The 24918-nt window shown below is 39.4% G+C and overlaps 1 protein-coding gene across 1 annotated transcript in view; it reads right to left on the bottom strand.

Annotated features, from left to right (window-relative positions):
- Positions 1–24918, bottom strand: part of GLG1 (golgi glycoprotein 1) — a 144298-nt gene that overhangs the window by 92408 nt on the left and 26972 nt on the right. The gene's annotated exons all lie outside the window — the stretch shown is intronic.

The following is a 24918-nucleotide window of genomic DNA, read 5'->3' as shown; positions in this document are numbered from 1 at the left end:
CTGGCCATATATCCAGACAAAAATATAATTTGAAAAGATACATGCACCCCTATGTTCATAGCAGCACTCTTCACAATAGTCAAAACATGGAAACAACCTAAATGTCCATCAACAGATGAACTGACAAAGGAGATGTGGTATATAATATAATGGACTACTACTCAGCCATAAAAAAGAATGAAATAATGCCATTTGCAGCAACATGGATGGACCTAGAGATTATCATACTAAGTGAAGTAAGCAGAAAGAGAAAGGCAAATACCATATGATATCATTTATATGTGGCATCTAAAATATGACACAAATGAACTTATCTACAAAATAGAAACAGACTCACAGACATAGAGAACAGACTTGTGGTTGCTAAGGGGGAGTGAGGTGTGGGAGGGATGGATTGGGAGTTTGGGGTTAGCAGATGCTAACTACTATATATAGAATGGATAAACAAAGTCCTACTGTATAGCACAAGGAACTATATTCAATATCCTGTGATAAACCGTGATGGAAAAGAATATAAAAAGAATGTGTGTGTGTGTGTGTGTTCCTAAGTTTTTCTGGTTTTATTTTGCTCCCTAGGCCCCTTGGAGGTGGTAGTACCTCAATTAAAAAGAGTAACAGGGCTTCCCTGGTGGTGCAGTGGTTGAGAGTCTGCCTACCGATGCAGGGGACACGGGTTCGTGCCCCAGTCTGGGAAGATCCCACATGCCGCGGAGTGGCTAGGCCCGTGAGCCATGGCCGCTGGGCCTGCGCGTCCAGAGCCTGTGCTCCACAACGGGAGAGGCCACAACAGTGAGAGGCCCGTGTACCGCAAAAAAAAACCCCAAAAAACAGTAACAAAGGGCTTCCCAGGTGGCGCAGTGGTTGAGAATCCACCTGCCAAAGCAGGGGACACGGGTTCAAGCCCTGGTCCGGGAAGATCCCACATGCCGCAGAGCAACTAAGCCTGTGCGCCACAACTACTGAGCCTGTGCTCTAGAGCCTGTGAGCCACAACTACTGGAGCCCATGGGCCCCAACTACTGAAGCCCACACGCCTAGAGCACATGCTCCACAACAAGAGAAGCCACCGCAATGAGAAGACCGTGCACCGCAATGAAGAGTAGCCCCCACTCGCCACAACTAGAGAAAGCCTGTGGGCGGAACTAAGACCCAACACAGTCATAAATAAATAAAATGAATGAACGAATAAATAAATAAATAAATTTATTTAATAAAAAAGTAACATAAAAATTCCTAAAAATATAACTTATCTCTGCAACCTTTTCCTTGTTTCACCAATAGCTTATTTAATATAATTATACATCCTCTCTAAAAATCTCAGTAAAAAAAAGGATATAATGAATAGCAGATTCTTTTTCCAAAGATGACTGATCACTTTTGCCTTAGAATTTAAGATTAAGTAGATCTAACTTACATAATTAATTGCCACCAAAACAGATCAGACACAACAAAAGTGTCTTATATCTGTGTATTGGCTTAAGACTACAGTTTCCATTAATGACAAAATTCAAGACATTTTTTTCACATTTAGCTTTCTTTTTGTATGGTGAGGAAAGCAACTGACTAAGACTATGAAATTGTTAATTTCTATCCCTATTCTACCAGTTAACTCATACTATGACTTGGGAGGAGCTAATCATTAATCCCATCCTCTGCCGTTACAATGCTTTAAATTTTAAGTATGGTGAAAAGAGAAAAACACATTTTTTCAAACCTTTCTCCCATAAAAATTAAAGCCATACCCATCTAAAGCCATCTGACAATTCTGATAGTATAATCACCAACTCAATTAACATCTGTGAAAAATATCCACTTCCTATTAATAGGGGGATCATTTAAGTTGTCTCTCATATCAAAAGTTGTATTCTTATTATATATATAAAAATTGATTTAATCCACTGATGACAGCTTAAACTTGCATTTCAGAACAGAAAAATAATTCAGAGTGAAAAATTCAAAGTTTTAAAGTCAATATCCCAACATCAGTTTCTGCATGAGAACCTGGGCCCTTCAGTTGATCCTCCATTCTAAAAATATCTGCTGCAGGATACCTTTATTCAATCTGAAATTGAGTAAGAATTTCAAATCTATGTTCTAATTCTTACTTGGTGCAACTATGACATCACAGAGCAAGCAATGAAACATAATTTTTGGCTCCAAGTTATATCTATCCTGAAAATATTCCTAAAAATATTAAAATCCTAATAAAATAAATTCTTGGTTGATCACAAACCCCCACAAGTCTCTGGCAAAAATTTTCTTCTTAAGATAACTTATATTTAAGGAAGTTCCTGGAAGGCAGTAATTACATCCTGTGCTACACAATACTAGGCACACACTGGCATTCTACAAATATTTGTTACTTGGTTGACAGAAATTCTATTTGATCTCTAAGCTTCCAAAGGCAGGCTGTCAATCACTGGGGTCACAATGAAATACACAGCTTCTCCTAAACTTCTTCCTTTTTGGTCTATTTTTCAGGCCTTTTATTTTAACATCAATTCCCTAAGATATCCCCAAATTAAGACCAAAACTATGCAATGAATTTAAGCTGGACAGGACAAGAAATTATTAAATAAGGATGTCAAAGAGCACTATTCTCAGAAAACTAAATCCACTATTTTGGATTCCTGATGGAATAGTACTAGGATGGAGAAGGAAAGGATTATCAAGAATTACATTTCTGGAGTTCCTCTGCGCACCTGTAAAGGAATTCATCACCCTTATTCATTTAAATCCAATTCCCTCAGGAGAAACCGCTCATCCTTCAGGTAAAGCTTTTAGAAATGACTAAGGAAAAAATTTCATATGAATAAACACCAATCGATGAGATCTGGAGGAGAGACAGAGAGAGACAGAACTAAGAGCAAAAACTGATTATCTCCCTAGGACAACAAACAAAAATAATTCAAAAGGGAAGAGGAAGTAATGGGAAAGCCATCTCCTATATGGAAAGAAAAACCCCTTTCCTTAGCTTCTTAACAGCTGCTTAGAAAAGACATTCTTGCTAGCTTCTACTGAAGTCTAACAATTCATTTCTAATTCTATCCCATGTTCCACTATGTTCTTCACAAAGTCCACTCAGTCTTTGTGATGAGGACCCTGAAAATCTAAGTCAACAAATATTTTACATAAAATTTAAAATGCTCTTTATCCAACTAAAATTTGCTGCTAATAAAATAGAAAGGAACTTTACTCTTTTGTAAAGTTATAAAACATTACTCTTTTATTTACTTACTGAACAGGAAACTGCCTCTACCTAATTGTGTCAAACCACTGCAAATAGACATTCAATTTGTTATGCGAGTACCAATTTTGTTTTGTGAGAAAACTGTAAATTATTCTTCTGTTCTACAGAAAATGGAAAACTTCACTTAGAGTATCTGGGAGTGGGGATGTAAAAGCCAAAAGAATCTCTGTTTTAGCCTTAATTAAAAAAAAATTATAAGGGGAAATACAGATTGCTACATGCCTCAAGAAACATTGTAGGGACTTCCCTGGTGGTCCAGTGGCTAAGACTCCACACCTCCAATGCAGTGGGCCTGGGTTTGATCCCTGGTCAGGGAACTAGATCCCACATGCTGCAACTAAAGATCCCATGTGCCACAACTAAAGATCCCACATGCTGCAACTAAGGAGCCCGCATGCTGCAACTAAGGCGCCCACATGCTGCAACTAAGGAGCCCACACGTAGCAACGAAAAGCCCACACGTGGCAAGGAAGATCCCATGTGCCACAACTAAGACTGGGTGCAGCATAAATAAATAAATAATTTTTCCCCCCTAAAAAAGGGGGGACTTCCCTGGTGGTGCAGGGGTTAAGAATCCACCTGCCAATGCAGGGGACACGGGTTTGATCCCTGGTGGGGGAAGATCCCACATGCCGCAGAGCAACTAAGCCCTTGCATCACTACTACTGAGCCTGCACTCTAGAGCCTGCGATCCACAACTACTGAAGCCCATGCTCCACAACAAGAGAAGCCAACCGCAATGAGAAGCCCGTGGACCGCAATGAAGAGTAGCCCCCATTCACAGCAACTAGAGAAAGCCCGCGCATAGCAATAAAGACCCAACGCAGCCAAAATTAAATAAATAAATTTATTTAGGAAAAAAGAAACACTGTAGAATCCGTTGATTCTTTATGTGTAACTTTTATAAAAAAACTTAAAAAAAGAAAAATAAAATTATAATAAAATTAAAGAATTCTGAAACTTCTTAAAGATACCTTGTTACTAAGTGTTCTGAGTTTATTCTTGTGAATCTCAAAACTTAAAATGGGTGAAAATTTACTACACTTCCTATTAAGGCCTGATCTTGCTTAGAATCTCTACAGATTCTTGACCCAAACTACATGGCATACTTATACTACCTAAACTCAGGTTGACTGTATTCAGTGTATATGGCATTTAAAGGGTAATTTCAGAGTTGGTAACTTATTGGATGTGGAAGTGAGGGAAAGAAGAATGAAGGATGATGGCTGCCCTACTTTACAAGTTGGTGAACAAAGTGGAAGGTGGTACCTTCCCTGAAAAGTGAAATTCAGGCCCATTAGGCTTGTATTAGCGGGTATTGAGCTCAGTTTCAGAGATGTTGAGACTGAGGTGCTTGTGGACATACCCTGCAGGTGTAGTTGGCAGTATGTGTCTGGAGCTCAGGAAAGAGATTTAGGTTAGTGATAGAGATATGGTAATCATCACATTTAGGTCAGAATGAAATCACCTAGGCTGAGTGAGAACAGAACCCTCCATAGAACATTCAAGCCCTTGACTGAGGAGGTGAGTGAAAGACAACAGTCTGATAGGGGAGCCACAGAGAAATGTTTTAAGAAGGGAATGGTCACATGTTGATGATTCCATTTATATAAAAGTAGATTAGTAGAGTCTAGGTAAAGGAATGAATGGGGATTAACTATAAATGGGCACGAGACATATTTCTGGGGTGATAAAAATGTTCTAAAACTGATTTATGGTGATGATTATACCATTCAGTAAAGTTGCTAAAAATCAATGTAAACTTGAAATTGGTGGATTCTGTGATATGTAAAATACACTTCAATAAAGCTGTTAAAAAAAAGATCAGGTTGAGTATTGCACCTTCCACAGTGTGATGTGGCTGCTGTCCCTAGTGTGAGAAAATGTTTGCTGAGATTTACAGTAAACAAAATTATACGCTCCTGCACCAAGCCAGCTGGAAACCCCTCCCATACATATCTAAGCATGCATTCTAATTTTAAAAAGAGAGATGTCTTATTTATTAAAGTTCAGAGCAAATCTCTTAAGTTCAGAAAGTAAAATTTTGTACACATGTACAGAAAGCGAAAGTATTATGTAATAAGGAGATGGTCAACTCCCAACGAGGTACATTTGGAAATGTGAAGGGATATTTTTCTTTATCACACCAACGTGGGAGGAGGAGAAACACTAGCATTTAGAGGGCAATGTTTTAACTATCATTTACTGCTTTTAAAAACAGTAAATCAGAAATACATACTGGTCTTCATTTATACGTAATAAAAGCAGCCTCAATGTTATTGGGTCAAACAGTTGTAAGAAGGCATTCAACTTTTTATATGAATATAAAAAATATAAAAAGAGGCCGAGTATACTAAATGTCCTTCAATGTATAGGACAGTACTACACAAGGAGAAATGATTCCTCCAAGATGCCTAAAGTATTCCTGCTGAAAAACACTGATTTAAACCACGTTCCTATCTAGTAACACCTCAAAATGTAAAATATCTGTAGATTCTTATTCTAGAAATTTAAATATAAGGCATATACATTACTAACAAAACACTTCGCCATATTCAAGTTAAAAATATAATTCCCCAAAATTTTAACTTTGAAAAATCGCACATGACTATTAGATGTTCAAATTTTAGAAATACTGTAACATAAATTATTTAAAGATACTTAATTTTTCAGTTATTTGTCACTTAGCTTGAACCAGCCTTATAAATTTCTCTGAGCTTTAAGCACTTTTTTGACAGACCAGGCAATAACATTTATAAGCACTTTGCTGTAACACCAAAGTTTTATATTTTCCTTTGAGTCTTTAGAAACTTTAATTTCAGGAGCTGCCTCAAGATACAACCATAGTATACTGTATATCTTTTCAGTAAAGCATTATACTGTATTATAACCTGCTTATATGTTTCTGGAGGGTGGAATTTTGTCTATTCCATATACACATTGCCCAATACAATTAACACAGTAAATGCTCAATAATATATGTTTCAAGAATAACTAAATAAAGTTATTGAAAACTACAGACATAATCTATATGATGAATAAAACTTAGCTGTGTGCCTTTATTTTCAGAAGAATTAGATAATTTTATACTGGAAAGCCTTAATAGTAATTTTATAAGGTAGAGAAGTGTTTGGATGAAGGTTACAATGAACTAAATGGCTGCTCCAGCCATAACTAAATGGCTGCTCCAGCATAAAAGAGACAAAGAACAGGCAGCAGAGGGTGGTTATTTGGAAAACACTGCACACCTATCCAACAAAGGACAGAATACACAGAAGTGAGTAGAACAGCAATTATCCCCTCTTTCTTTCACATTCTAAACTCTTTCCATCACAGAGAACTACAACTTTCAGCCCATCTTCCTACACTTACACCAACACCTAAGATTAATATTTGCAAACCCTTTTCCTTCTGGGTGTTTGGTCAGGGGAGGGGGGTGAGCAAGAGAGGAGATAGCTGTGGAGGGGTACTAGCAGTTAAGGAGCACTGAAACACTTACTGACTGTATTCTAAAACGTACATATTTTCGTTTCTTGCAGTAGTCATTCAAAAGCTTCTTTCTGAGGCTGGATAAGAGATTCCATAAAGTTTTGAGTATGTATTTTCATAATGTGGTCAAATGTTAAAGCTGGTAGGAAAGAGGGCTACAAGACTCAACTGATAGGATGTCCTGGAATCTTAATATATCTTGGTCAATATGTTGGCTTAAAAAGATAAGCATATGGGGAGCAGCGGCTCTGCTTCATGGCAGGCAACGTCTCCACAGGGTGTGGGTTTCCTAGTGGGACAGCAGTCACACCATATGGTGCTGCTTTTATTGGCATGGGCAGGACAGAAGCTGCCAAAAACGGAATGTGCTATTTTGGTCCATAAGACGTGATAAGTCCAAAATTTAAAACATAAGAATCTTTTAATTAAAAAAGATTTTTTAATTTTACGATTTCAAAAATATTGGACTTTCATAATTCAAGGCTCAATTGGGTAACAGCTCTCAGCCTTTGAAATAAGACAAAGATTCAAACAAAAGTCAAAAGATGGGGAATAAGCTTGGCAACAATTCTTTGAAAAAATTTTTTTTAAAGATTTAAACAAAACTTCTCCATAGTTATACTATAAACATAAAGATGCTATGTATAGAAACAGCTTCTGGAATACTATGCTGTGATAACATCAAACACGGGCAGTAGATGTGAGAAGCTGAAAGACGGTTCACCAATGGGATGGATTCTGTATTTCTCTCTAACTACTTCTCCAAGTTTCTGCATAGTAACACACCTCCAACTTCTCAAATAAGCTGATCTAACGTTTGGAGTTAGGACAACCTTGGAAATATTCATGTTGAATCCACAGACAAACTATTTAACCCTTACAAACTCAGCCCTAGATTTGAGTAACTAGGTCCAAGATTCTAAAAACAACAACTTCAAATGCTATATTGAGGCTGGTAACATTAATTTCAGAAAAGCAATTTTTGAAAGCTTCCACACTTGTTTCAATGCTGGCCATTCCCCCACACCTGCTCCTTTTCTGAGAATTAGGTTAATTATACGTAATAAAAATAGCTTCTAGTTTGGCCTGAGATGACAAGACAGGTTTTATGAACTGCTTTATATAAGGCAAGAAAAATTTTAAGATAAGGACTAGGTTAAATCTAAAATTATGAGAACTCCATTTTCCTGCCCATTCAATTCCTTGAACAACAATAAACACAAATTATCTAGATTAAGGTGAATCGTAAACTCAAATAACATTCACCTAAAGAGGGCTTTTGTCTGGGCAACCCAAATATGTAGGAATATTCATATAAGCTACTGTGTGATTCTCAAAGTGCATCAATATCAGCATCTGCAAATTCTTGGACCTACTGAATCTGTGTTGTAACCAGGCTTCAAAGTGATCTGATGCATGCTCGAGTTTAAGAACCACTGAAGTAACAGTACTTGGACTCCTGATATGAGAAAGACAGAGTATGCCAAATACAGATCACACTGCTGAAAAGCAATTTAGCAACTTTGGTTTATTCTGTCATACTGGCTGTTGTAACTTCCTGAGAATATTAATGCCTAGAAGTCATAAATTAATCAGAGGACTATGACAGGATTATCCGAGAAATGCTTTTAGGGTTTTACAGAATTGTATCTTCTCATCCCTTCAAATGCTATACCTTTTTTTTTTTTTTTAATAAAAGAAAATCCAACTTTAAAGAGTCGGTTGATTTGTGTGCACGTGTGTGTGTTCGGGGGCAGAGGGGCTCACCTTTAGGTGTCATGGCAAAGGTTATAATGATGTTAAACAGCTAATTTCAAATGAATGAGGTAAATCATGTACCAGGAGAATTATTGGGGAGAGAAAGGAGGAGGAAGAAGGGGAAGGCATCTTTTTAAAACTACTTATTTTCACCTGCAGGCTCTTAAAAATTTTACCCATTCCTCCAAGTAGGCACAACAGAAGCTAGCCTAGAACAGGAAGTTAATTACAACTAAAAGAAAATGGCAAACACCTTTCCAGTTTTTCTTTTCTTACCAGTCCTATACCTATCCTCCTGAGGAGTTAAGTTTTAACCAAAGAAGTTGGAAGTGTGTATAGCTTAAGACACTGCTATGACCTAGTTTGGAGGAGTGGAAAATAGACTATATTTTCCACCAAAGATCACCGTTTTTTCTTTCAAATGTCTTGCCTTGGAAGATACGAACTCCGTTAAGTTATAGGTCCTTTTGTTTAAGCCAGTGTTCAACCTCTGCTTTGGTTCTAAGTTCCTTTACCAGGTTTTTTTTTTTCTTAATATTTATTTATTTACTCATTCATTCATTCATTCATTTGGTTGTGCCAGGTCCTAGCTGTGGCAGGCAGGCTCCTTAGTTGCAGCTCGCCAGCTCCTTAGTTGCAGCAGGCGGGCTCCTTAGTTGTGGCATGAGAATTCCTAGTTGTGGCATGCATGTGGGACCTACTTCCCTGACCAGGGATCGAACCCAGGACCCGGGCATTGGGAGCACTGAGTCTTAACCACTGCACCACCAGGGAAGTCGCCCTTCACCAGTTTTGAAAACATTTTAGTGTAGTACAAACACTAACTTATACACTAAGGAATTAAACAAGGAGTGGAAGGCGGCTTTGAAGAATAGTTGTCATTTGAGCTGGGCCTTGAAAGATGAGGGGGGAGTTACAATAGATGAGAAGGAAGAGAGATTTCAGGCTTAGGGAACAATGTTCACTCCTTCACAAAGCCCAGGTGACTCTGAGGTAGGTGATGGAGACACAGTGCTGTACAAGACAGACAAGGGCACTACCTTGTGGAGCTTTCACGCGAGAGGATGAGATAAACAATGAAAAAATAGGCAGACAACTAAAATAATGGCTAATTTTGTCATGAAAGAAACTGGGGAATAAAGAATAACAGTGGAAATTTTTACTTTAGGTAAGGAGGGCAGGAAAAATTTCTCTGTGGAGATGTCATTTAAGCCTAGATCTAAACGGAGAGGATGTAGCTATGAACAAGTGGGTGGGGAAGGTGGGGGTGGATGGAGAGTATTCTAGGCAGAAGGAACATCATATTGGAAAGAGTCTGGCATGTTTTAGCAACTAAGGAGTGCAGGTATGGACAGAGCCTAGTGAAAAGTAAAGTGGCAGAAAATACATTACAAAAGAAGTCAGGAAAGAATTTGGATTTTACTTGAAATGCAGTGAGAAAGTGTTAAAAGAGTTTAATCAGGGAATAGACATGATCAAATTACTTTTGCAAAAGAGATGCTCTTTATTTATTCTTTTTCTTTATTATTTTGGCTGTGCCATGAGGCTTGCAGGATCTTAGTTCCCCGACCAGAGATTGAACCCAGGCTGACGGCAGTGAAAGTGCAGAGTCCTAACCACTGGACTGCCAGGGAATTCCCTATTTATTATTTTTCAATAAAATTCTTTTTAAAAATCAACTTCGAGGTATACTTTGGGTAAATATCTAAGGCTGGAATTTCTGGATCATACGTTAAGTGTATGTTGAAATATAAGAAAATTCGCTACTATGTATAAAATAAATAAGCTACAAGGATATATTGTACAGCTCAGGGGATACAGCCAATATTTTATAATAATTTTAAATGGAATATAATCTATATAAATTGTGAATCAGTATGTTTTACACCTGAAACTAATATAATATTGTAAATCAACTGTACCTCAATAAAAAAATTTTTTTAATTCAATTTTCCAAAGTGGTTACACCAATTTACAACCCACCCACTAGCAATGCATGAGAGTTCTAGTTGCTCCACCTCTTTGCCAACAATTGCTCATGTTTTTTTTTTCATATTTTTAATTTTAGCCATTCTAGTGGATAGTAAGTGGTATCTCATGGTTTTAATTTGCATTTCCTTGATGACTAATGATATACAGAGTTTTTCCAAGTGATAAGTGGCCACTAATATCATTTTTTTGTAAAGCACTGTTCAAATCTTTTTCTTGTTTTAAAAAATTGAGTTTACTATTATTGAATTTTAAGACTTCTTGATTTATTCTAGACACATCATATGATGGATATATGTTTTACAAATATTTTCTCCTAGTCTGTGGTTGCCATTTCGTTTTCTGATAGTGCTTTTTATTTTTTTTATTTTTATTTTTTTCAATTTTATTTATTTTTGGCTGTGTTGGGTCTTTGTTGCCGCGTGCAGGCTTTCTCTAGTTGCGGCGAGCAGGGGCTACTCTTCGTCACGATGTGTGGGCTTCTCATTGCAGTGGCTTCTCTTGTTGCAGAGTATGGGCTCTAGGCGCATGGGCTTCAGCAGTTGCAGCACACAGGCTCAGCAGCTGTGTCGCGCAGGCTCAGTAGTTGTGGCGCACAGGCTTAGTTGCTCCGCGGCATGTGGGATCAGCATGTGGAATCGTCCCGGACCAGGGCTCAAACCCGTGTCCCCTTCATTGGCAGGTGGATTCCTAACCACTGCACCACCAGGGGAGTCCCGATAGTGCTTTTTAAAGAGCAGAAATTTTAATTTTTATGTAATCAAATTTATCCATTTTTTCTTTTTATAGTTAGTGCTTTTATGTCTTAAGAAATCTTTGCCTACTCCGAGTTGATGAATATTCTGTATCTTTTCTAGAATTTTTATTTTTAGCTTGTTAAAAAAAAAGAGAGGACAGGCCCAAAATGGCCCCACATCAGCAAATCAAGACAATACCTAACCTAACTGCAGTTTCAGTCTTTACCAGGAATGTAACCTTTAACCAGTCAATCTGGTTAATTACTGGTCAGCACTAGTGAGGTAATCTGCCTGAGACCCCTTCTGTCCCCCAAAGGAAGGTGACCTTGCCTGAAACAACACACTCTTTGCTAGAAATTTCCTTTTTCTGTCCCCTTTCACCTATAGAAGCCACTCATTTTGTATAGCTCTTCCGAGCTCCTTTCTATTTGCTAGATGGGATGCTGTCCTATTCATGAATCACTGAATAAGGCCAGTAAGATCTTTACATTTTTACTCAGTCGAATTTTGTTTAAAAAGCTTTTAAATTTATATCTATGATCCATTTCAAGTTATTTTTGGTGAATGTGTGATGTAAGGCTGAAGTTAATTTTCTTCCCATATAAACACAACAGATTCCTCAACAAATTGTGCTTGAACAACTATCCTTTCCTTTTTGATTGGCATCTTTGTTGAAAATCATTTGATCATGTAGGCAGATAGGTTATAGGATCCCCGGAGGAAAAGAAGCAGATACAGCCTTTTTTGACATAAAAGAAGCCATTTTAGGCCTAAGCCATTTTGTAATCTAAGCCAGGCCACAATGCTTGCCCTTAACAGGTCTCAGCAATTAATGATCCTAAGTGAACAAAGGAATGCAGGAACAGAGGAAAAGCAGTCAAGAAACAATAGTTCAGGGACTTCCTTGGTGGCGTAGTGGTTAAGACTGTGCACTCCCAATGCAGGGGGCCTGGGCTCCATCCCTCGACAGGGAACTAGATCCCACCTGCATACCGAAACTAAGAGTTTGCATGCCACAAATAAGGAGCCTGCGTGCAGCAACTAAGAAGCCCACGAGCCGCAACTAAGGAGCCTACCTGCCACGACTAAGACCCAGCACAACCAAATAAATAAATATTTAAAAAAAGAAAGAAACAATAGTTCAGCGATAGAACAGAGTCCTAGTTCCTTCTCAAGGGATATAAATGACAATCTGATACATATCTTTGAGCTGTTCAACAGGAACTAAGGCCCCATCCAGGTGGAGAATGGCAACTACATGCTAAGAACCCCAGACTGGCCAGAATCTAAGGAATTATAATGGTGACCTTTTCTGACCCTCATGACTTTAATCAGCTAAAGCTTGGACTCAACCTCTGCCTCAGTTCTATGCTGAATTCTCCTCTGTTCAAGCCCCTTCATGAATATGCATGTACCCTTAGCTTAAAACTTCCCCAGTTTTGCTGTTCAGGGAGACACTGCTTTGGGAAAGATCTCCCATGTTCTCCTCCTTATTGCTGCAAGTAACAAATCCTTCCTTCTCCCAGTCTTTGGCTTGGTTGTATCTTTTGGCTCAACACCCACCAAGAGGTGAAATCAGTTTTCAGGTAACAATCAGGCATATGTGGACCTATTTATCAACTTTCGATTCTGAACCACTGAATAGACAGTATTTTAGGCTTGGGGCCATATATAGTCTCTGTTATACTCAGTTTGGTAACTGTAGATCAAAAGCAGCCCTAGGGAATACATAAACAAATAGGTTTAGCTTTGTTTCACTAAAATTTTACTTACAAAACACACAGCCATTTTGTCAACCCCAGGTTTATAAGTTTATCTTTCTGACAATACCATACTGTCTTTTTTTTTTGGCTATGTTGGGTCTTCGTTGCTGTATGTGGGCTTTCTCTAGTTGTGGTGAGCAGGGGCTACTCTTCATTGCGGTGTGCGGGCTTCTCATTGTGGTGGCTTCTCTTGTTGCAGAGCATGGGCTCTAGGTGCGTGGGCTCAGTAGTTGTGGCAAACGGGCTTAGTTGCTCCGTGGCATGTGGGATCTTCCTGGACCAGGGCTCGAACCCGTGTCCCCTGCATTGGCAGGTGGATTCTTAACCACTGCGCCACAAGGGAAGCCCTACCATACTGTCTTGATTACTTTATAGTAAATCTTTATAAGTGCTGAAATACAAGTAATGCAAGTCATCCAATTTTATTCTTTTTCAGCTGTTTTAGCTATTCAAGCTCACTTGCATTTCTATATAAATGTAAGACTCAGCTTGTCAGTTTCTATTACCTAGCCCCCCAAAAAAGCCTGCTGGGATTTTGACTGCGATTGCATTGAACTGATCTGCAGGTCTTCCAAATCTAGGAAGAATATTATCTCTTTCTGTTAAGTTGGATCTTTACTTTTGTGGACAAAGGATGTTGCCTGCCATTCCAGTAAACAAACAATGTTGCCCGTCATTCCAGTAAACAGCAAATGTGGCCACCACCAAGCCACCAGCCACTGCAGCCCCCGCCCCGCCACAGTGCCACAGTGTGCTATAAGGGGAATTCAGGATGGAGAAAAAAACAGGATACTGGCCCTAAATAGTTAAGATGCGTATCTAAGAAATAATTTCAATGAGCCCAGACTCTAGCTTCTTCCCATACACAGAAAAGCAATAAAATCATTAACTTGAAATGTCTGGGGTTTTTTTTGAGATTGGCAGTAATCTTTTGATGTTCAACTACATGATTCTTTTTCAGCAAAAATTCCTATATATCCTAGCTCCTCCCTTACCTCTTTGGAACAGTTCCTCAGAGCTATCTGAGAGGCTGTCTCCTGGGCTATAGTCCTCAGCAAGGTCCCGAAATAAAACATAACTTGCAATTTTTAGGTTGTGCATTTTTCTTCAGTTGACACTTTCTTTGAGCAAATTTATTCTTATGTATTTTTTAATGCAAATGTTAATATCTACTAAGCACATAAAAACAAAGCAGAGAGCTTCCCTGGTGGCACAGTGGTTGAGAATCCGCCTGCCAATGCAGGGGACACGGGTTTGAGCCCTGGTCTGGGAAGATCCCACATGCCGCGGAGCAACTAGGCCCGTGAGCCACAACTACCGAGCCTGCGCGTCTGGAGCCTGTGCTCCGCAACAAGAGAGGCCGCGATAGTGAGAGGCCCGCGCACCGCGATGAAGAGTGGCCCCCCGCTTGCCGCAATTAGAGAAAGCCCTCCCACAGAAAAGAAGACATAACACAGCCCCCAAAAAATTAATTAATTAATTTAAAAAACAAAACAAAACAAAAAAACAAAGCAGAATTTATGCTTTTTTTTTTTTTGGCTACGCTGAGTCTTTGTTGCAGCACACGAACTTAGTTTCCCCGCGGCATGTGGGATCTTAGTTCCCCAACAAGGGATCGAACCTGTGTCCCCTACATTGGAAGGTGGACCACCAGGGAAGTCCCAAGCAGAGCTTACTCTTTGTGATACCAGCTCTCAGATTCTCCTACGTTAACTGGGTGTCAGTTTAGTTCTGACACTGTGAAATAAAATTCATATTCTATGGCAAAACAAGAAAAATTTAAACATAAAAAATTTTCTCTGCCCTCTGGCCTCCTCTCTCCCCACCTACTGTGTATCTGCTTTATGCATCAACCAAACCTCCCCCATCAGAAGAAATACCTGTTCAAGTGAAGCAAAGAGCAACATTCTCCTAAAATCAATAAGACAACTCCTTAAAAGATAACATTCCTTCTTGATCTTGTAAGGGCCATGTTTAGATCTGGATTGTGTAAACTGTCAATAATACGTCATTTAATGTACAGCCCTCTGTCTAAAAAAACTTATGTAACTGTGTTTTGACTTCCAATGGGAGGAACAGTTCTGGGAGCTTTCTGAGATGCTCTTCCCAAGTTATAATCCTCAAATCTGGCTCAAATAAAATTTTCCACTACTTTCATATACTGACTACTGATTAATTTTCATCGTCACACTAACTACCCAGAGTTAGGGCAGACCCCACAAATTGAGGGCTCGGTTTCACAAGACTGCCCTTACTTCAGATGCCAGTCGTGAATCTCAGGTCCCAAGGACACTTGTAATTCTTCTGACTTGGCTACAAGTTAGAGGGTCCCCATGACGCCCTCCTCAAGTTTAATAACTCTCTAGACCAAATCACAGAACTTAGGAAAACTTCTACTTACATTTACCAGTTTATTATATAAGATACAACTCAGGAACAGTCAAATGGAAGAGATGCCTAGGGCAAAGTGAGGGAAGGCACAACAGAGCTTCAGGCCCACACAGGGCACGTCACCTCCTGGCACCTTGATCTGTGCACCAACACAGAAGCTCCCCAGGTCCTCTAGTTTGAGTTTTTATAACGCTCAGTCTCCAGAGAGCCATCCCACCCCATCCTTGGAGGCTGGTGGGTGGGACTGAACGTTCCAACCTTCTAATCACTCCTGATGACTGGCCCATTCTCTGGCTATCCTGGGGCCCCGTTGTAAATCACTTCATTAGCATAAACTCAAGTGTAATGAAAGGGGCGTGTTATGAAGTAACAAATCCTATTACTCAGGAAATTCCAAGGGTTTTCGGAGCTCTGTGCCAGGAACTGGAGACAAAGATCAAATATATATTTTATTATACCACTCTTTTAAAAAATGAGGAGGTGAAAAAAAAATTAATTACATGGGACTGAGTGAACTGATGAGGATGATTATAATTTTTGTGACTTTCTGCTTGAATAAAAAAAAAAATCCCGGGCTTCCCTGGTGGCGCAGTGGTTGAGAGTCCGCCTGCTGATGCAGGGGACACGGGTTCGTGCCCTGGTCCGGGAAGATCCCACATGCCGCGGAGAGGCTGGGCCCGTGAGCCATGGCCCCTGAGCCTGCGCGTCCGGAGCCTGTGCTCCGCAACGGGAGAGGCCACAACGGTGAGAGGCCCGCGTACCACCAAAAAAAAAAAAAAAAAAAAAAATCCCACAAGGACTCAAGGCAAAAAATATACAAATCAATTTTCACTGTAAAGTAAAGGAGCTGTTACAGTGGAGGATTACTGGACTGAATGTCAATATCATGACATAGTATGAGTGTGTTTCGTGTTTGGTAACTGCAATCATTGTTGCTTTTGTTGTGGTCATCCAGTTACAATGCTTGGTGTCAGTTTATTTATCTCTTGTAAAAATAAAATACAGTATGTGTGTGTGGAAAAAAAAAAAAAAACGAGGAGGGAAACCTGGTTTCTTGTAAATACACTGCTAATTCACCAGTGTGGAAGTGCAGCGGTGGTGTGCATGAGGTAGACCGCTCAGTCTCCTCTACAACTGCCTTTAAAAAAATATCAAAACTAGGCCGGGTCACTTCGAGCACAAGGGCCAGAAGAATGTGAGCAGTGTCCCGTGGGGTATGCCTTTACAGTGTTGCTTCAGCCACACCTCAGAAGAGTCGGGTGCGGGCAAAGATTCAGGGAGAGTTCTCCATTCTCCCTTTCTTAAGAGAAATCTTCCCTCTTAATTTGTACTTAAGTCCATGGTTGAGTCACAGGACCTTGTTTTATCTTTGCTCAAAATTTGATTGTTTCGACAGATTCTAGCTTAACAGTGTTAGTTAGACAAACGGCAATTTTCTGGAACATTCTTTTTTTTTTTTTTTTGGCCCGGTGTAGAAGCATGGAGTCCTAACCACTGGACTGCCAAGGAATCCCCTGGAACATTCTCTAAAATATGGACTCCATAGCAGTTTCCATTCTAGTTCCTATTACACTTTGCCATTATTTTGGTCTTCTTGTAGCTGTTAAAAGCTGAGTTTTCACTGTATATCCAAATTCCATAATTTGGTATAATAAACAGCTCTTTTATAGAAGTAGCCATCTGATAATAGCAGGACTCACATATACAAAGATACAAATTATCCATCTAGATTTCTCATGGGATTATTAAAAATCCTCAACCATGGGAATTCCCTGATGGTTAGAACTCTGCACTTTCACAGCTGTGGGCCCAGGTTCGATCCCAGGGAACGAAGATCCCGCAAGCGGCATGGCGCAGCAAAAACAAAAAACAAACCAAAAAAACCCTTCAACCCAAAGCATATGCATCCAACATTCTTAACCACGGCAACATAGTTTACAACCATGCTAAACCTCAGTAACACAAGTCTTTAAGAACCAGGTACAACACAAAATGATCTTTAAAGAGATACTTGGGAATTACTATGCTCACAAAAACAGTCCTGGGGAATAAAAACCAATTTGTACAATTCCTCAGTACTATTTATTTAAACCCTATTTTGTTTGAAAATATTTAAGACAGAATTTTTTCAATAAATCGGTTGAGATTCCTACACTCTTCTGAATATATTACTGCTAAATATCAGTTGGTCACTGAAAAGTCAGATGGGACATCATTAAATCAGGATGAAAATGACTAGTCGGGGAAAGAACTAAGTTATACCCAAGAACTTTGGCAAAGTGCATGAATAAAATTATTTTCTAATGGGATGGATCTTATTAATATTCATTTCCTCAACTTGCAAATTCAACGACATCATTGCTTTGTCACTTTAATTAGCTCTCTGCTTAACAGTGGACCTACTGACAGATACCCCAATAAAGATGAGATGCTAATATAAAAAGATGTAATTTCCTTCAGTTTATTTTATAGGATTTTGTGGTAAAATGGAAAAAAAATAATTTAAAAAACAGTTATAGCTGTGCTTGGAGATATTAACTAAATGGACTATTCTCACATACTGATCAAATGATCACTGTGGTAGTTTAAAAGTTCACAAATTACAATTTTTCCTTCTTTGAAAACTGAATCAGGTCACCAAATTCCAAATCATAATCTTGTCTTGTTTAGTGGCTTTGTTTCAGACAACGAAACATAAAATAGGTCTGTTATTCATGTTGTGAAGGGACTTGCCATACAGAACAAAAACAAAAAACTTAGCACAAATTTCCTTTAAATCACTAACTCCATCAATATATTTAAAATGTGATTCTATTCTTCAAAGAATGATTTGCCACTATTTTTACATTTCTGTATAAAATAACCATGCATAACATCAAGATAACTGTTAATGTGTGTTAACCAGATTCTTAGTATTCTTAATTCACATACTGCAGAAGATGGCAAAGAAGAAAGTCTCCTGCTAGCTCCTTTTTGTACAGCAAGAACTAGGATCATGCCTGGGCTTTCTATCACTTACTTACGCTAAGGAACTCGCTTTGGAACACATAAACTCATATTTGTATTTTGCTTTGGAATTTCATATGGTTTTACTTAGCAACAGATTAACTTTATTAATTATGTTTTTCTTGAGCTAATTATTAATAAAATGTGCTCCCATTCTGAAAACAGGTTGAGCAATGGCTCAGAAACAATTAGCCTAGGATAGAAACAATTTCTGTGGAAAAACAGTCACTAATTCATACAGGGACAATTATAAGCTGGTGAGTTAACTCTAAATTCCTAAATCACAAACACACACACAAATACCCTTTTGCTTTTACTACAAGAAAGTGAAACAGTCCTATAGGAGAAAAGCAAGATGATGGAAACGGTCAACAATATTGAATATTTTTATCACATTATAAACCTTGGTTTTAAATACCAGAAGTTCTTTTACTAGAAAGTTTAAAGTTTTTTTACTAGGAGAAATGGACTTCTCTCCACAAAACGTATGTTTTTGTTTGAGGCTAACTCAAGCACGTTATTTAACCATTTTTTTTTTCTTTTTTCTTTTTTTTTTGCGGTACGCAGGCCTCTCACTGTTGTGGCCTCTCCCGCTGCGGAGCACAGGCTCCGGACACGCAGGCTCAGCGGCCATGGCTCACGGGCCCAGCCACTCCGCGGCATGTGGGATCTTCCCAGACCGGGGCACGAACCTGTGTCCCCTGCATCGGCAGGCGGACTCTCAACCACTGCACCACCAGGGAAGCCCTTATTTAAGCAACTTTTGTATGGAGCACCCTGTAACGCGGGTTATATGGAAAATAACCTAAAGTCTGGAGCCAAGGGGTAAAAACAGAGCTAAAACTAACAGTCTAACTGTATGTAGGTTGTTTACATTATGTAGGCAGATAGGAACAACTTATAAGAACAACCCTAATAATATGTCTTTAATTAACTTAATCACGTTCTCATAAAGAAAATGTATTCAGATTGTCACTGTTCAGAACAGTGAAGTACTTTATTTAGTAGGAGGAAGATTTACCCTCCACACTTGAATCAGTAGGGTGAGTCTCTACTTTTCCTACTGACCAATTTCTCCCTCAATCCCCCATAAAATTGGCATAGTTAGCAAAACTAGAAGGAACCCAGGGTCTCTGATTTAATAGCTTTGTAAATTCTTATCTCAAACATCGCAAACTTTTCTATAACTACATAATATTTGAGTTGTGAGTTTCATTTTATTTTTAGGGATCTTTATTCACTGGATAGTTATCCATTTTATTTTATAGTAAGTTAGATGAAGTAAAGCAGTAAGAATCTCAGTTGAGAGAAACACTATGCTAACTGTGGATTTTCCTAAATTGCTCTGTTGACCAGATATGGATGATGATGCTTATTACCTAATTCAAATTACAAATCTCAGAATTAAAATAAATCCCCAAACACATCCTTTAATGATTAAAGATTTCCAAAATAATGAATTTTGGCTGCAATACCCAAGTAAGTAAAAAGGGGTGGAATCAATATAAGGAAAAAGAGGGACTTCCCTGGTGGTCCAGTGGGTAAGACTCTATCCACACTCCCAATGCAGGGGGCCCAAGTTCCACCGCTGGTTAGGGAACTAGATCCTGCATGCATGCTGCAACTAAGAAGCCCGCAGGCAGCAACTAAGAAGTCCGCATGTCGCAACGAAAAAAACCCATCCCACGTGCTGCAAGGAAGATCCCATGTGCCGCAACTAAGATCCAGCACGGCCTAAATAAATAAATAAATAAAATTTTAAAAACCTATTAAAAATTTATATAAGGAACAAGAAAACAATGCACGTAACAGTTAATATAAGTGAGTAGAATATATGAACCATGCCTTACTGATTTTAAGGTGAACCATTATTTTATGCACCACGGCGGGGGGAACTGCCAATTGTAATTATGTCATAAAATTTAAGATGCATCCTGATTTCCAAAATGTTAAGGTGGGGCTTCCCTGGTGGCGCAGTGGTTAAGAATCCTCCTGCTAATGCAGGGGACACGGGTTCGAGCCCTGGTCTGGGAAGATCCCACATGCCGCGGAGCAACTAAGCCTGTGTGCCACAACTACTAAGCCTGCATTCTAGAGCCCGCGAGCCACAACTACTGAGCCCATATGCCACAACTACCAAAGCCCGCGTGCCTAGAGCCCATGCTCCACAACAAGAGAAGCCACCACAAAGAGAATCCTGCACACCACAAAGAAGACCCAACACAGCCAAAAATAAATAAAATAAAATAAATAAATTTATTTAAAAAAAAACTCAGCCAAATCAACCACACCACCCAATTTAACATCAAAATATAGCCTCGGGGCTTCCCTGGTGGCGCAGTGGTTGACAGTCCGCCTGCCGAGGCAGGGGACGCAGGTTTGTGCCCTGGTCCAGGAGGATCCCACATGCCGCGGAGCGGTTGGGCCCATGAGCCATGGCCGCTGAGCCTGCACGTCCGGAGCCTGTGCTCCACAACAGGAGAGGCCACAACACTGAGAGGCCCGCGTACCACAAAATACAGCCTCAAAGAAATAACACTCTCTATGCAGTAGGCAAATGTATCAATGAGAAAATGTTGCATCTATGAAGAAATGGCAATATTCAAATTCATTACCATTCCTAAAGCAGCATCACAAAAATGCACGCACCGAAGAGCAAGCACAAAAGTAAGCACAAGTACCTGCGGGGTGCTGTCCTTGTGTCTCAAATCCCAAGCTAGTTTAATTAAAGTCCACAGTGTCATGTATACAGATTCTGATTAATAGAAGTCCACACCAGATGCAACTAGAGACTATCACACTAAGTGAAGTCAGAAAGAGAAAGACAAATACCATAGGATTTCACTTATATGTGGAATCTAAAATATGACACAAATGAACCTATCTATGAAACAGAAGTAGAATCATGGACATAGAGAACAGATTGGTGGTTGTGGGAGGGATGGATTGGGTGGTTGGGGTGAGCAGATGTAAGCTATTGTATATAGAATGGATAAACAACAAGGTCCTACTGTATAGCACAGAGAACTATATATCCTATGATAAACTATAATGGAACAGAATATTAAAAAAGAATGTTGGGAATTCCCTGGCGGTCCAGTGGTTAGGACTCCGGGCTCTCACTGCCAAGGGTGCAGGTTCAATCCCTGGTCGCGGAACTAAGATCCCACAAGCCGCATGGTGTGGTCAAAGAAACAAAGAAAAAAAAAAGAATGTGTGTGTGTGTATATATATATAACTGAATCACTTTACTGTACAGTAGTAACTAACACAGCATTGTAAATCAACTATACTTCAATCAAAAAATAAAAAAAATTTCAAGTCCATATCAACTATAAAAACCAACAAATTTGGTGAATTCCTATAAAAATGAAGGATATGTAATGAGATACAGCAAGACATTTTTCTTACTGAAGGTGACGGTAATTCAGATGGATTATAAACCATTTAAAAAGAGTTGCATGGGCTTCCCTGGTGGCGCAGTGGTTGAGAGTCCACCTGCCGATGCAGGGGACATGGGTTCGTGCCCCGGTCCAGGAAGATCCCACATGCCGTGGAGCGGCTAGGCCCGTGAGCCATGGCCGCTGAGCCTGCGCATCTGGAGCCTGTGCTCCGCGAAGGGAGAGGCCACGGCAGTGACAGGACCGTGTACCGAAAAAAAAAAAAAAAAAAAAAGAGTTGCACAAAATAAATAAATACAAATAGAGAGTTGTACATACATTATATATTATAGCCTAAAACAAATTTGTTCTGTAAAGGGACATAGAGTAATTATTTTAGGCTTTGTGGGCTACAAACAATCTCTACAGTCTTGTGGTATCTTCTTTTAACCTTTTAAAAACTGTAAAAACAACTCTTACCTCCAGAGACATACAAAAAGCAGGTTGTGGTCTGGATTTGGCCCATGGACTGTAGTTTGCCAATTTCTAGTCTAAGATACAAATGGGCATAGAGGAGTGCTTGATAAAACAAGGTTGTGAAGAAATTAGAGAACTGATCTCTTCTAGATTTCAATTTAATAGCTATTTAGTAATGCTTTAACAAGAACTGCTAAGCCAAAAAACAATGAAGCTTACTGAAGATAAAGTTTATTTTTTATTCTTTTCACTTTAAAATATAACTGACAACATTCTGTTTACTCATGATCCTGAATGAGTACCTGAAGAAATATTTTATTTTTATTTCTTAGAAGAAATCATGTACCAATTCTGATTTAGAAAAATAGACGTCAAGATGTTATTGAGGGCAAATTTCTAATGACTCCTATCATACTTTATACATGGGACCCCACCCTCCAAAAACCTGGGCTTCAAATATAAATACACAAAAAATAACTTTTAAAGGATCATCCTATTCACTTTTGCTAATAGCAAAGCCTACCCAGGCTCTGATAACCATCAAGAAGGAGAAGTAAGTCTCTAGGACTAGCGAAAAGCCAAGCCAAAGCAAGAGTTTTTTTATTTGTGCTGCCTAGTATGTACCTGTTTATAGAAGAGAAAATAAATTTACTGCTGAGTTTTATATAAATGGCGTTTTCAGTAGTTATTAAGAGAAACTTAAAAACTGAATGCCAATTCAGGAGGGTCTCAAATTAACCAGACATATACCCTTAGCTGTTCCCATGGAGAGTAAAACTTTTCCAAATTTAAAAACCAGATTCAGGGACTTCACTGGTGGTGCAGTGGTTAAGAATCCGCCTGCCAGTGCAGGGGTCACAGGTTCGAGCCCTGGTCCGGGAAGATCCCACATGCCGCGGAGCAACTAAGCCCGTGCGCCACAACTACTGAGCCCGAGTGCCACAACTATTGAAGCCCGCGCGGCTAGAGCCCGTGCTCTGCAACAAGAGAAGCCACCGCAATGAGAAGCCCGGGAACCGCAACGAAGAATAGCCCGCGTTCAGCAACAAAGACCCCAGGCAGCCAAAAATAAAAATAAATAAATAAATATTAAAAAATAAAATAAAAACCAGATTCACACAAGTTCTAAGTAAATCTATTTTGATATTGTTTGAATCACAAAGGAAATCATCACCAAAAAGTAGACTCTAGAAATGTTTTCTAACGAAAGAACTCTGCAGAGTTAATATGCATCATGACTGTGGATCCAGAAATGCAAAAGAAACATAGCCAGAAGACTGTAATCTATAACAGAAATATAAAAATGAAAATCATAAAACACAAAGGGGTGATTGATAGTTGCTTGAAGTATTCTGACTTCACATTGAAACATTCTTACAGCAATGACTTAGACTTGCTTCCCATTCTGTTAAAACTAAAAAAATGAGTAAGACACAACTTTGTGGATTTTTGTAGGTTTTTTCATTTGTTTGCTTTTATTTTTTTAACTAATCAGACCTAAGTAGCAATGAATTTGATCTCTTTTTTAAGAAACTGTTTAGTATATGAGTATGCTGATTACTCATGACTGATAAATGAGACTGAGACAAGAATGAAATGGACCAAAATTGATCTCATTAGAGTAGATCAAAGCTTTCTGTAGAACTTGGCCAATTAATGCCACATTCTAAAGCCAGTGACTTGTATGAATCTTGTCTGTGGTGCGGCACAGTCTATTTTACCCCTTAGCTTTGTAGGATTTCTTGCTCTACAAAGTTCAATTTCAGAGTAAATACTGTTATGTGTGTTTTATAAGGACAAAATGTAGATAGTTTGTAAGAAATCAATAGATAATGTCTAATAAAAAAAGAGAATATAAGTATTCTACTTAAAAATTAGATAAATACAAAAATAAAGAACTGGGGCTTCCCTGGTGGCACAGTGGTTGAGAGTCCGCCTGCCGATGCAGAGGACACGGGTTCGTGCCCCGGTCTGGGAGGATCCCACATGCTGCGGAGCAACTAGGCCTGTGAGCCATGGCTGGTCTGGGAGGATCCCACATGCTGCGGAGCAACTAGGCCTGTGAGCCATGGCCGCTGAGCCTGCGCATCCGGAGCCTGTGCTCCGCAACGGGAGAAGCCACAACAGTGAGAGGCCCGCGTATCGCAAAAATAAATAAATAAAGAGGGCTTCCCTGGTGGCACAGTGGTTGAGAGTCCGCCTGCCGATGCAGGGGACGCGGGTTTGTGCCCCTGTCCGGGAGAGTCCTGCATGCCGCGGGGCGGCTGGGCCCGTGAGCCATGGCCGCTGAGCCTGCGCGTCCGGAGCCTGTGCTCCGCAACGGGAGAGGCCACAGCAATGAGAGGCTCACGTACCGCAAAAAAAAAATAAAAATAAAAAAAATAAAGAACTAAGAGTTGAAAGTAGGGAAAGCTAAAATAGAATATTACACTTTTCCATTATATACCTGGTTGTGCTCTGACTTTAATTTTTATGTATTAAAACTATATATGCACTACTGAATAAAAAACGGAGGGGAAGAAACAAAATCCATATGCCTGCCAGGACAAATGGAATCCATGCGAATATGGGAGCATTTTCTTAAGATGTACTCCTAATTCTACTCTGCTGTGCTTCAGTACACAAAGAAAGTTACCTGGTCTAGTGATGCTGGTTTTGTTTTGTTTTAATTCCCCCAAA

Source organism: Stenella coeruleoalba, assembly GCF_951394435.1.
Source record: "Stenella coeruleoalba genome assembly, chromosome: 20".
In the NCBI taxonomy this organism is placed as follows: domain Eukaryota; kingdom Metazoa; phylum Chordata; class Mammalia; order Artiodactyla; family Delphinidae; genus Stenella; species Stenella coeruleoalba.
This window is presented reverse-complemented; position numbering and strand designations above follow the sequence as displayed.